General features: G+C 38.6%; 1 pseudogene; it reads left to right on the top strand.

Moving 5' to 3' along the window:
* Positions 1–602: 602 nt before the first annotated feature.
* On the top strand, positions 603–1,496 carry LOC149193234 (protein RTF1 homolog pseudogene; annotated as a pseudogene).
* Positions 1,497–10,382: the final 8,886 nt, after the last annotated feature.

Genomic DNA, 10,382 nt, shown 5'->3' with positions numbered 1-10,382 from the left:
GTGATTTATACAAAGATGATGAAGATAGGGAGCAACTTGGGAAAATGTTTGAACTGGACTGGGAGTTGATTTTGGCAGAATGAGCAGAAGTAAGGGATAATAATTTAATGCATAAAAGGGCTCGCCAAAACGAGATTAGAAATCAACAACGGAAAGAAACAGTGCCTCCATCTTGATGGATGCGCTCTTCTGTGAAATCGACAAGGTCTGTAAAAGAAAATGCTTTGAGGGAATTGGTAGCAAGGCGGCGGAAAGCACAGGATTCTGACATTCAGCGTAAGCGGAGAGATAATACTGGTTCATCTAAGGGGCGGGATTTGTCACCTAGTATAAGAAAATCTAATGCGAGTCTGAGCCTTAGTTTGTCATCCTCTAGTGAAGGAGAAGGAACTGGAAGCAGTGACGAAGAATTAGATAGTGATGGGGATGGTCCTGGTTCTGTTGACACTCCCAGCTTTGAAGATATTAGAAGCATAACAATAAGGAGATCAAAACTTGCCAAGTGGTTTATGGAACCATTCTTTGAGAATATCGTTGTGGGCTGCTTTGTAAGAATTGGGATAGGAATGTCTAGGTCAGGATAGGGTACTTATCGTCTTTGCATGGTAAAAAATGTTAATGCGACAAACCCTGATAAACAATACAAGTTTGAGAACCGCACCACATACAAGTATTTGAATTTTTTCTGGGGTAGCGAGAGCAGTGCAACAAGATGGCAGATGGCCAGGGTGTCTGATTCACCTCCACTTGAGAAAGAGTTTTTAGATTTGGAACGGGAAGTAGAACGCAGTGGTGGTCGGATGATTAGTCGAGCAGAAGTTGAGGAAAAAATAAATGCACTAAAAAAGATAAATCAATTTGTGTATTTTGCAGAAATTGTAAAACAAATGTTGCACGAAAAGAAGTTGGCTTCCAAAAGGCCATCGGATGTGGTTGCTGAAAAGGATAGGGTTAGAAGAGAGATGGAGCTGGCGGAGAGCAGGCATGATTATTCAGAAGTTGAGAGAATTAAAGTGAGATTGAAGGAACTAGAAGTCCTTTCTCTTCAGAGAAAAAGCAAGGATGCAAAAGCCTTGATGCTAGCATAAACGAATAAGAAAAACAAGGCTGAACATTTCAAGAACGCTTCTGAGATCAAGCCTCTAAACCTTAATCTTAAAGCAGGTGAATCAGGGTATGATCCTTTCACTCGGCGTTGGACTCAATATCAAAATTATTATGATACAAAGGTGAAGGTTGTTGAAGACAACATTGATGCGAACAAAGAGGCAGATGTAGCCAAAGTAGAGGAAGCCATAGCAATAGAAACTACTGAGGATGATGGAAAGCTTGTCGACACTGATGCTCCTATATCAGAAGATGCAAAGGTGTATTCTTTGCATGATTTTGAACTTCCAATTTCACTTGCTAGACTGCAGAAGTATGGGGGTGCTCAAGGGGCCCCTTTAGCTTTTATGGCTAGAAAGCAGAAGATTGAGTCAACTTGTGGAGTGTAAGTTCCTAGCAATGATGGAAGGAGGCATAGTCTGACATTAACTGTGAATGATTACAAGCGTAGAAGAGGCCTACTGTGAAAATAAATAATGATATTTTCTCTGCTTGTTGGTTTCCCCATTTAATTTTTATATGAAAGATTCGGAAATTTCCTTTTGGGATTGCCAAAAACATATGCAAAAAATCCTTAAAGTGAACATTTTTGTAAATTGTTTCAAATTCTGTATGTAGTGTGCCATTATAGGCACTTTAAAACACAACTGCAATAACCTAGTCAACCAAGGATTTTCTTTTAATAGTAGCAACATCATGGATTGTTGGCAGGCATGAAATCAACAATGTGTTAGAAATATAGGTTGTATTTTCTTGACATCTAAAGTTCAAGGGTGTTTTTTTTGTCTCAACCATTCTGCTAAAAAATGGTATATAATGTTCCAAAAGGATTCCTTTCCTCTAAGTAATGCTATTCCACTGCAATTTATCATGCAGTTGGTGAAACATGGAATTTTATGTTGTTTGAGATTGATGTTGAGTGATGCCTTTTTCTAAATTATTGTTGAAATATGTAGTGTTTTTCATATTCATGTAATAAATGCTACGTTTTATTAATTTCTGTTGTTGTAGTATATTTGCTTAAATGCTTTTAGAGTTGTGGTTTTTTTGTTGTGCTTAGTTGTTTATTCTTGCTTTCGATTGATTGCAATTCTATCTAATAAGAAACTATCTTTTACATGGTAAAAAAGTTTGGCTGAATCAAGGAAAACATTCGAAAATCTAGAAGAACTTTGGTACAACCAAATAATTCGATTCAGTTGGGATTCGTATAGTCAATTTGTTGTTTGTCCAAAACTGAACCAAACCAAATCCAATTTTAACCCAAAAAAATTATCTTCCCAAGAAACCATAAAGAATTCTTAAGAAAATGCATTTTAACTTTCAAGCCACCAATGAATATGTTATTTGCCCATTTCTTCTCCCTGTCCCACCAATGCCTGTCACTACTCCCTCGTTTAGGAGCTAGCCATGGGAGATTTCAGGAGACTATGCTGTTGTTGATGCCTAGAGAGGTTTGTCTATTCTGTTCATGTGTGAAGTCTCGAGGAGACTACATTTGTAGTTGGGAAACTATTGCCTGCACCTTAAAGGCATGCTTAGACCTTCATAAACAATGTTACACTCAAATGAAGCATGCCAACCGAGCCAACATACTAAATAAGTAGCTTCCACTAGGTATTTAGTCATATATTCTCTGTTTGCTATGTGCTTATTTAATTTTTATTTTTCAACTTGAAAGGGTGTACCTAATATCTGTGCATATCCTTCTTACTTCCAGAACAGCTAGAACAGGTTACATGACCTACATTATCAAAAGTAGAATCACAACACATGCAAACAAATACATACACCCACCAAGCACAAGAAAATAGTGTGATGGCTATCAACTTTTTAAAATCAAACTTGTAATAATCTCAATAATAAATCTAATTTTCTTTATAGAAGACCTGCTACTCTAGTTTTTGCTGGGTTTCATATAGTTTATAGTGAATGATAAGGAAATAAATTTCTTGAAGGTGTTAGTGTCAGTCTTTCCAGCCTTCCTACAGTGATCAAATATGCTCTTACAAAGTGGTCTCAGAGTGTCAAGGTCAAATTTTGTCATTTCAGTGAGTCTTCAAGCAAAATTTGGTCACTAGGCATTAGGCCTAGGGTTTGCCCAAATGTCAGTCCATGTCATCATTCAGCTGAGCCTATCATCATTCAGAGGGTTGTCATTATCATCTCAGTGTCTAATGAGTCATTGTACACCTTGTTCATGCTTCAGTTGTGCCTAGGCAAGGTCATTTCCCTCTCCTAGGGTTTTGGAGGTAATTTCTCTTGGGCGGCCAAATCACCGGCAAAACTTGTTTCCTGATGTTCATACACCTTCCCCTATCCTTAAAGTACCTTATAAAACACTTCCCATCCCTTAGATCCGCCAAATTCCTCATTTTTGCACAAACCCTAGTTTCTAGCTACAACCTGGCAATTTTCTAGGTTGGGCCTGTGTTTTTCCCTTTTGGACCCCTTCCCCTCACTCAATCTCTGAGATTTCATTTTCCCCTACTTCCTAACATCCCTCCCTACTTCCAAAAATTTCCCCAAGAATTTAGAAGCCCCCTATCCCCTTCATTTCGCTCCATTTCGACAAAATTCCTTGTTTCACACATCGGGACAAGTTTCACTCAAATGATGTTTCTGAGCAATCAAAGATGAATTTTTGAAAACTGAGAGAGGTTATTGTCCAAAACATGCCAAGGAAGAAAAACCTCCTTCACGTTTTACACAGGTGTCATGGTTTGAGAGAAATGTCAAGAATTCCGTTGCCCTAGGAGAATCAAAGACACCTCTGAAGTGACCTTGGGAAAGTCAAGTTTTCTCCTAGCTGGGTTGGCCAAATGATTTTCTTGATGGGTAAAATGATAACTAGACACAAAGAGCTTTCCAATGAGCTATCATGAGCTCAATTTGGGGTTGAGGAAGGCATTCAAAAGTTGACTGCAACAGAACTCTTCTTTCAGGCAGCCTCATTTGGCACTTTTTGACCAGTCTTGGGAGATTTGATTTTTGATAGGTCAAATCAACTCCAAATTGAAAAATTCCACTTGGGTTGGAAAGTAGACTCAAAGACCTTTCCAACGAGCCATCCTACGCCCAATTCCGACACCGGGAAGGCCTCCAAAAGCCTCATGCAAAAGCGCGACCCATTGAGAGGTGCGCGACCCGTTGAGAACCCTTCTGTAGTTCAAATTTTGAACTGGCGCGACCCGTTGGGAGGGGCGCGACCCGTTGAGCTGTAAGCTACAAAACAGTCTTTGCAAATTGGGTTGAGGTAGGCTCTCTACAAATTTTTTTGTTGGTTGATGATGAATGATTGACCTCCATACTTGTTTTAAAGCCTCCAAAGATGCAAGTGAAAAAATCATTCAGTGGCTGCTTGTAGATGTTTGAAATTTGCTAGGGTTTTATGTGGTTTCAAGAAACTTCCCTTTGCACATTGTTTTTCCCTTCCCTTATCACTTACATGTTCATTTGCCCCTATTTTCCCATGCCATGTTGAAAATAAAAGTGCAGGCCATCCCTTGTCCCTAGTCACCAAAAATCAAAAACCCTACCCCCTCCTAAAACAGCAAAACTGTAAACCCTAGCTGGCCTCACTATAAGCATATTGTAAACAAGAAAAGTTGATGAAATTGCAAAGGAAATTGTGGAAAAACTTCCCAAAACAATCCCCATGATTTTCCCTTTGTCCACACATGTATTTCCCTTATTTCCCTTATTTCCCATATCCCTGCTATGCAAAAAAAAAAAAATCCCTGCATATATACATTCAGATCTTCATGAGATTATCAGGCAGAGAGAGGCGGAGAACCGCTTGTTGCAGCAGAAGCTTGACATGGCTCAATGGACTATCAACTATCTTGAGCAGCGCAACAAGCAATTAGAGATATGAGAAAGTCCTTGATGAGCTATGGAGGATTCGAGGAGACCGAATCTTGAAAAGAAGGAGGCCCGGTGACCTATTGCTTGCGGAACGAGAGTCCATGCTCATCCAGGTGAATGCACACTTAGAGAGGCTGTTGGCTAAGGCCAACCAAGACAAGAGGCTGCTGAGGAATATGAAAAACCACTATTGGGCTAGGATGCACGTTTGTAAAGCAAAGATGAAAATGTTCCAAAGGAGGTTGTCCGAGGCTCTTAGGCAGAGGAAGAGCACAAATCCACTCCGTATCTTGGCTGAGGCATCCCTCAAGGATCATGGCACTCACTAGCATCAGCTACAGCACAAATCCCAAATTTTTTTGAGAATTTTGGGTAATTTTGGTGTTTTTTGGAAATTTACAGGTTTTGGCTTCTCAACGGGTCTCACCCCCGGTGAGACCCTTTGTCATCGTAGCTCCGTTTTGCAAAAACTCAACATTTCTAGATTTTTCATGCAAAGTTACATATGCCTATGGATGAACTTGAGTTTTTATGGGGTTTTGGGCCTCCAAAAGGTCAAAACACATGCAAATTTTGACTTTCTGCCCCTTTTTTGAGCTGCAGAAGTAGTCTTGGGAGAATTGACTTTTGACTAGGAAAATGACCTCCAAATCCAAAAATTCCAGTTGGGTTGGTAAGTAGACTCAGAGACCTTTCCAACGAGCTATCCTGCACCTCATTCTGACACCAGGAAGGCCCCCAAACAGGCATCTCAATGTGTGCAACCCGTCAGGCACATGTGCGTGACCCGTCAGGGAATTTTGCTTGTTTTGACCAGTTCGGCCAGAAAAACACTGTTTTCACTTGGTTTAATGTTTTGGGCATGTAAATGATGGATTTTTGTGTAATTTTCATGGCTCTATGAGGCTTTTACTCTCCTTGATCACTTCTAGAAGATTCTTGAATGTAAATGGTAAAAATTCAATGCATGGATAGGTTTCCTAAGTTTTAGAGGCAAGTTGTTTTGACTGCCTATTATCTAGTGCTCAGTTTAGAATTAGTTGAAACAGCTCCTAGGAAGCTGAGCTCGACCCCTAGAGGTGGGGAAAGGAGTTAGATCATCTATATTATGCCTGCTCTTGCTCATTTTCATGGTTGGACTCTTAAGGGAGGAGCTATCATTGTATATTTTGCTTGTATCTCTGCAATTTTTGGCTAAGGAAGACCAGGGTTTTGCAGACATCTTTGGGATTCTTGTGGACTCATTGTGTTGATGGTGTGTCTCTTCATGTTATTGTAAGCTTTGTTGTGTGATTCATTTCCTTTCTATACTGCTGCATATTAAACAAATGAAGTGTTAAAGTAAGAACTCATGCCTGCCATGCTCTGCTTTTAAATTTGTTTAATTTCTATGTTTTCTGCTGTCTAAAGAGAATTCAAAGTCATTGTTTGCTCTCTTTAGCTCCTCCTCTTTCATTCCTAACCATCCACCACAGCTAAAGGCATCAATACAAGCTCCTACCTTGCCCCAAAGATCCCCCTGCAGAAACTGTGTCAAATCCCCGCACCCTAAATTGCAGTTCCTCAATTTGCCACCAAAAACTCCAAAAAACCCCAAATCAACCTTCCTAAATCAGTTTACTAGCCTAATATCAGTGTTAACTTGTTGGTCATCTCATTCCCTTTGAAGATCTACCGAGATTGACCGGAGAGAGCCTTCTCCTGCCCCGTAGGGCTAGCTACGAGGCTGAATGGTTTGATGTTGCCTTGAGATTTGCCTTCCTCAGCCTAGGGTGAAATTTCAAGCGCTAACAGAAGGGATTGCATCAGAAGGCTCAACGGACCTTTGAGCATTTTTGTAGGGGTTTATCTTATCCAATCATTAAAATTTTTGATAAAATTAGTCTGGACTATCCACATACCTATTTTTTTCAATAAATTTGAAGAAGTGCATGTTTTTGCTTTAATAATATGTATACTCCTGAATTTTCTGAACTGTAGTTTTGTGGGCCAATTGTTTTCTGTATTGTATGGTATCCACATTTGAATTCAGATTCTATCTTGATAATTATCATTTCTTAGTATGTTTTTATGAATATATTGCATTGTAAGTGTTCTTTATCTTCTTACATTGGATAAGAGAATACGACTGTCTTTCACAATGTGAAGTTGTTGAAGATGCAAAAATTCCCTTGCTTTACATGAACCAACTTGATCTTCAATAGAAACGCTGCTGAACACAATGAGCAGTTTCATGTTTCTTTAGAGAGCATCCTAAAAGGCTTGTGTAATTCCTGTATTGTTTTGGTTGATGCCTTGTTGAGGAATCATTGAGACTCATCATGGTTTTGTGGTCCAATCAGAACCTATTCAATACTCACCTTCATTGACTATATTAGTCAGACACAAACCTTGTCAAAACTCTCAATCCAGTAGGGCTCGGGCACAATGTTAGTTTCTCAATACGGTGATCAAAGTCTGTCATCGACATTACAATTGTCTTCACGCATCCTTTTTCTAAATGACTCTATATTACATGCGCTTGAAGAACTAGCTTTGAAGTCTCTATTCTCCGGCAATGTTCAGGTCTAAGTTCATGTAGGCAATTCTATGTTGAAATTATACTTGCATACCAGAATCTTATATTGGCGGAAGACCGTTACTCAAATGTCTGTCAAAAAGAGCACCCATTCTGACACACCACCTATGCATAGGAAGAAGCCTCACAAGTGTTTGGGCTCCTTTTCTCTTTCATGGTTGGGGAAGTAGCCAAGAGTAAATATCTCTGCAGTCATGAAGTCCAATAAAAATAATGTATAAGACATATTTGACAACCAACAATTGCATATAAAATGAAAAATATGTTCCTGGCCTTTCAGAAAATGTGGAGTCCAATAGAATGTGAGGCCAGAACTATCATCTAAATTTAAACCAGATATGAATCTTTCAGTCTTACAATATTATGGGACAATAAAATCATTGATATATGAACTATATATCAAGCTTTCAATCCTAAAATATAAGTGTTGGATGCTTCACTGCAAAGCCTAGAAGCCTTCTTTCAAATGTAACAACTAGATGATGCACAGAAGTTGATGCTAATAGAAGTCCGTATGGAGCGACCAACCCTTAACATGGTGGTGGGCTCTTGTAGGAGAAGCCTTATTTCAAATATAACAACTGAATGATGCACAGAAGTTGATGCTAAAAGAAGTCAGCATGGAGCGACCAACCCTTAACATGGCAGTGGGCTCTTGTATGAGAATTAGTCAACTCAAATTCACCTCCTACACAAACTTTGACATGCTTCAAGAAAGAAATGCAAGATAGGTTATACCTGAAGGGGAAAGTAGAGGAAATCATGAAGCAATGGATTCACGTAAGGCAAGTACCTGGTCAAAGGCATCAAACAATATTTTTGATGGCTTCAAGTCCATGGTGATGAACTTGGAAGTTCCTCGACTCACTTCTCAGAGGACTCTCAACCAAAATATCCAAAGAAAAATGGACCTGCTTAGTATAAATGCTTTGGAGAATGCTTTACAAGTAGCTCTCGAGTTTGAGGCCAAAGCTTCAGAAGAAAATGTACTAAGCCTCCACAAACTAAAGCAAGGTTCTCGAAGCCTTATCTTTTAGAACTGTCTCTATTAGTAACTCAGAGTAGCCTTTAAATCAAGGAAATGACAAAGGTAAGAAAAAATATAGTAGTTATCATAAATATGCATGCATGATGACTACAGGGTATTTCTTAGCAATATTGAATAACATAGAACCAGTGTTATTGGAACCAGACCGGAACTAGTGAAATCAGCCAGTTCGATCTTTTTGACACCCAAACAGGTCTGGTTCGAGGTCTAGAACCGGAAATGGCTAGTTTGATATTGCACTGGCTGGTTAGGTACTAAACTGGCCAATTCTACACAATTTGATTAAAGATGTTCCAAACGTAATTATTTTTTAGAAAAAAACAAGAATTTTTGAGTGGGGTGGCCTAATATTCAAGCCTATGGCTTTAGTATTTCTTATGAAATTCATAACATTACCATGAAATGACTTTGGATGTTTGAGAGTAGTTTTGACCTCATTAAATTTCATATGGAGAAAGTAAAATTTTAGATCTCACTCAAAATTTAGTAGACTTGACAACCTTTTTCAGGATTTCAAGATTGTGGGGATTGCCAAATTTCTGTTGGATTTTGTTATGTATGAGGGTATGAATTAGTAATTAATCAAGAACACTAAGCTCTCTATGTACCTTAAAGTTAGTGACATTGGTTGATGAACTCTTCTCTCAGAACCCTACTAAAAATGTACCCATCACTGAAACAAAATCTTGACTTGAGATGCTACTTTTTTCCTATCTTATTTTAATGCTTAGAGGGTGATATTGATGATGGAGATCCTAATATAGACAATGATTTTGATTATATGTAGGTATTTGTTGTAACATGATTTTTTTTTTTTGATGCTAATGGTCATCTGGACCCTGTTTGTTGATGTTTTTTCAGTTTAGAGATGGATTGTACTACCCTGTTTGTTGATGTTTTTTCGGTTTAGAGATGGATTGTACTACCCTGTTTGTTAATGTTTCTTCGGTTTAGAGATGGATTTTACTTGATGCTATTTTTGCTATTTGCTTCTATAGGACCTAGATAATGCAAGGGCCACACAATTTCCACTGAAGCATCCACTTGGGTTAGCCTCTATGTTTTGGATGATTACACAATAGATAAAATTGGCCAACACTTATCAAAAATTCCATCCAGCCAGATAGCCGATGCTCAATCCTACTTTATATTTTCTAAGCACAACCAATAACTCCCCGAGGATAACATGATCCCTATTTAGAAAATACACCGGCTTCTCGCTCAAATGGTTGGTACCTATAATCATAGCCCTGTATGGATAAAAACTGATGACTACGAGTTACGTTGGCTATATACATTGATGACAATTTCTTTAGGTTTTCCAACAATCATTCTACTCTAGTATAGACTAAATGGACACTGGAATTTCCATTATCCAGAAGATGGAATTTTACCCAAGGCATTCACAAAAGTTGTTGCCAACCCACAACTGGTTGACAATAATCTCCATCATCATAACAAACTTTATGCCCATAATATGCACAAATGGTAACACATGATACATCTCCCAAACCAACGGAGTCCAACTAAAGTCTAATATGAGATCCTCCATTCTCAACACTTTATACATAAAAAAACTTGTCTGTAATCGGCCTCTCTTTGCACTTTTTGGGGCAATTGCTAGTTATATTAAGTTACTTGAAAAATCGGTCTCCTACAATGTATTTTAGGTATCAGAGGAGGGAAATAGTTATTTCCATTGATTGAGGAATCATTTAGGCAATTTCACTCTTGTAGAAAAGATTTGTGTTGGTTCAACCTGGGCCCGAAACTTTTTCGTTG

Source organism: Pinus tabuliformis, chromosome 2_2, assembly GCF_031772625.1.
Source record: "Pinus tabuliformis cultivar Carrire ecotype Pingquan chromosome 2_2, CPIR1, whole genome shotgun sequence".
NCBI classification, from domain to species: domain Eukaryota; kingdom Viridiplantae; phylum Streptophyta; class Pinopsida; order Pinales; family Pinaceae; genus Pinus; species Pinus tabuliformis.
Note: the sequence above shows the minus strand (reverse complement) of the source record. Positions and strands in the feature narration are given on the sequence as shown.